Source organism: Gavialis gangeticus, unplaced genomic scaffold (genome assembly GCF_001723915.1).
Source record: "Gavialis gangeticus isolate Ggan-Ray unplaced genomic scaffold, GavGan_comp1, whole genome shotgun sequence".
Taxonomy (NCBI): Eukaryota; Metazoa; Chordata; order Crocodylia; family Gavialidae; genus Gavialis; species Gavialis gangeticus.
Window position 1 is genome coordinate 148,488,179 of NW_017729025.1, and position 4,309 is coordinate 148,492,487.

The following is a 4,309-nucleotide window of genomic DNA, read 5'->3' on the forward strand; positions in this document are numbered from 1 at the left end:
TGGGGCCCAGAGCTGGGGTGGGGAGCGGGGCAGTTCACCCAAGGGGCGGGGGGCAGCTCCCTGCAGCTGTACGCACTCCCAGGGAGTGGGGCATGGGAGGGGCATGTGCCCTCCAGACTTGTGTGTGGGGCAGATGTGGGATGCTTGGGGCTCTCTGCTCTGCTGCCTTCCCCCAGGAAGCCCTGTGCCAGCCATGCCACCTAGCAGCAGTGGGGGGCACAACTCTGCGCCACTGCCCCCACTGCTGCAGGTAAGCCGGGGCCCCTCACCTGGCGGCGCAGCAAGGAGCCCTGAGCCCACAATGGATAGCCTGCATCCACCCCCATGAGGACTGCTCTGTTCTGGTTATGCTGTTAGAGGGGCCATCATCTTAGCCCCCTCACCTCCAGCAGAAATAAATGCACCTATGCCTCAGTTGGTTGCAGTGGGAGATTCTGCAGCAGGATGGAGCAGGGATACAGTGTACGTTAAAGTCATTTGGAGACGGAATTGAAAAGGAAATTCTCAGAACTTCAGTGGATGTCCCTTGAGGCATTAAGTAAGAGGCTGATACCTAGACTGGGCAAAATACAGCCTTAGAGGCTTCTCAGACTACTTCCCCTCTTTGCAGGTTTTGTGTCCCACTAGGCTCTCTCAGGGTGGCTCCTCTGTGATGGGGCTTAAGTATCCTTGATTCTTTTCTTCCTTCTGGCCTTTTCAGTTCAGAGGTTTGGAGTGGGAAACGGGCACAAGGCAACACCATATGGCATTTATGTGAACAAAAGCAGGTTGTGCAGAGCATTCCCAATGTTCTCCTATCTTTACTTCAGTTTGCTCAATTGTGAGAGAGTTAATTGTGTTGGTATCTTTTGTGTCACAAGTGGGAATCCAAGTTAACACTCCCTTGAATAGGACTCTTCACATCTGTCAGACGTAAGGGTTCAAGCTGTCTACAATCTGGGGCAGACCAAAGCATGCGGCTTTCCAAAGGCCTACTTCCCAGCTGTTGGGGTGAGAAGCAGGCAGGGAGTTATTGTGTTGTTTTGGTCCGAAAAATGACAGCTTTGTAGTGCCAGCCTAGCACAGCTTGGCCTAATATGAGCTCTAGCCCTACTGCAAGCTTTACTTTAGTGCATCTGCGAAGGGGGCTATATCCTGGGGGTGTCAAACTCATCCAGTGTGCAGAGGTTTGGGATCCATCTGTGTGTAGCACACAGGGCCAGTCTGGGGCACATGCTGTAAGTAGGGCTGTTTTGGCACAGGCACTATGTGCTGGATCTGGATCAGGCCCATGGTTGGTCCTGGATCCAGCAAGCAGGCCTGCTCCAGGGTGGATGCCACATGCAGTGCTCACTCAAGGCTGGCCCTGTGTGCTGTGTACCGACTGCCTCTGCCAGCTCCAGCCTTTGCACCATGTGCAGCCCATACCACATAGTCTCTGCTTGCTACACAGGCCCAAGGCCAGCACATACTGCATACAGCACACCAACCCAAGACCCAAAGGCAGTGCTGCAGGCCAGATGAGAGGGCTCCAGAAGCAGGATGTGCTCTGCAAGCTGTATCTTTGACATGTCTGTCTGCCATAGCCTAATCTATGCGAGGATTGTTCTAACAGCATGCCAGGGGCTCCAAAGGGCCTTTTGTAATACTGCAGTTGCTGAAGGTAGTCAGTATCATTACCCACATTTTATAGTTGAAAAAACCAGAACGACTTGTCAGGCTCGTGGTAGAGCCAGGAACCAGGACCCTGATCCCCTGAGGGTTAGGTCAGCACAATATCAGCTCCCCTGTACTGGCTTCCACTAGAAAATGCTCCACTGCTTGTAATCTCTTGCCCTCTGAAAGAGGGTGACATCATATTGGCTCTACCCACTGGATCACATGCCTACAGCAGGCTAATCTTCCAACATCTGGCAGCTTTGAAACTATTTTGCGCTAGAAGGATGGCATAAACCAGTCCTACATTGGTTCAAGAGTGAGCCAGGGTTAGAAACCTGGGGTCTTGTATCAGAGGTACAGTGGTACACATCCCAAAGTCTTTCTGTGAGTCTATTAGCTCAGTCCCCAATTTATAGAATTGAAGGGCCTGGTGGAGAAGAACAACATTTATTTATTTATTCAATTGCCTGAAAAAGCCACCCTATTCTCTGTGCACCTTGGTATTATTGCTGCTGGTACTGGGGTGGTAAACAAGGATATAAAGCCTCTTTGCACTAGGTCCTGTACAAATACAGAGTAAAACTTAAAGAACATTAAAAATACATGTGCAGCACATACAAAACAATGCGGTATTGTTTCCTTTGACACATGAGGAACTGAGGATACAAAGAGTTAAGTGATTTGCCCAAGGACAAAAGGAGTCTGGGATGGAGCAAGAAATGGAGTTTTTATCTCTTTAGTCCCAGTTCAGTGCTTACCCACCTAATCCTCCTTGCCCTTATTAAAACAGATAACAATACAAAAAGACTGGCTGCAAAGATCCACCAAAATCCCAACCCTCCGTCTGCTGTTTCTTCATAGCCCGAGAGAGAAAAAATGAAATTGATTGCCAAATGCTTATTAATATAAATGAGGGGTTGCTTCCTGCCTTAAAGACCTTGTTACACCAACTCCAAGGGAAGAGTTCCTGACACAGAACCATGCAGATGGCAGAGAACTAGGGCCTAAATGGACTCCAGGATGGAGGGAAGAGGAGGTGCAAAAAGAAGTTAGTAAGGGAGCAGTGATGTTAAACATGCCTCATTGCTTCCAGAAATCATGTCTTGTCTGGATTCAGAAGTTCCCTGCAGTGTTTGCAACTGAGGCATTACAGTGTGGCTGAATGAGAACCAAGTTTCAGGGCTCCCTGTGGTCAGTGTGGAAACTGCCTGAAGCCCAGCACAAGTGGTATAAGCCCAGATACCTGGAACTGTCCACAGATCTAACAGCAGGGTCTGAGCCCAAACAGTGTCTAAGGAGAGAGACACCCAACAAAATAAACAATCCTCCGTAAAGAAGAAGGTGGAAAATAAATTACTGAGTGTTCTTCAGTCATCACTGGTGGTCAGAGCCAGGCTAGGGGAAAATGGTGCCCTGGCCAAACTTGTATTTTGGCACGCTGCCCTGGCCCCAGCCCCCAAGTCAGTGGCACTGCTGCAGGCAGAAGCACAGGGACAAGTGTGGCAGGGAGGCAGAGCAGCATGGTGCATCAGTAGTAATGCCAACTCTCATGGAAAATCATGAGACTCCCAATGTCCAAGTCAAATAAACGCTGATTCATGGTCTCCTGATAGAGAGATCAAATCTCAGGATTTTTTCTTCTGGAGCATGTAGAGAGTGCCAAGCTGGCAAGTCCAGGGAGGGGACAGACTGAGGACCCCCCATGGGGAGGGAGGGCGTGGGGCAGGGGCTGAGGTGAATGGGGCCCCGGGGTCGGGGTGGGGAATAGCGAACGTGTGCCCCCCAGATTCATGTGCAGGGCAGAGTCAGGCTGCCTGCTGCGGACTGGGGCTCTGCACCCTCCTGCCTTTGCCCTGGGAGCCATGCACACACACTTCAAAAATAGCATTTCATGATTTACACTCCAAATCTCTTGATTTTTAAGAGGTTGTCTTATGGTTTTTGACAGTGGGGTTAGCAATACTGGATCAGGCAGGCGGGCAATGGCTGGAGGCAGGGGGGAGGCTGAGCTGGGCACTGCTCTTCCTGCCTGGGGCAGGGATCAGCTGGGGTGGTGGGGAGAGCACTGCTGTAAGCGCAGGCTGCTCACACGTGTGTGTGTGTGTGTGTGTGTGTGTGTGTGTCATCCTGGGTGGTTGCCCATGTCACTCACCCCTAAGGCCAGCTCTGCTGGTGGTGCTAACACTACAGTGAGTAACCTTTGGGTTTGAAAATTGGACTGGCCAGCAGTTGGAGTCCCTGGAATACAAAAGGGATTGTCAGATCCTTGGGGGTAAGGACTCTCATTTTGTTGTGTGTGCAGTGCTCTGCACAATGGGGTCCTGTCCAGGATGAGGGCTAGGGGAGCGCTACTGCGATATAAACAATAATAATAATTTTAAAAAAGAGTGGTAAACAGCAATTTGCTCAGGCAGCACATGTCCTCTGAGTCCTCCCTGCTCTCTGCCTTCCCAGCATATCTTTGCCCCAGTGTGATCCAGCGAATACAGACTAGGGCAGGGGTCAGCAACCCCTGCCACAGGTGCCAGAGCATGGCACACAAAGGCATTTTGCTTGGCAAATGTGCCTTGAGGCAAACAATGGGGAAGGGGCCAGGGCTGTACTTCCACAATAAGGATCAGGCCCTTCACGGCTTTCCCCTCACATGCCAACATCTTACAAGTTGAGGCTG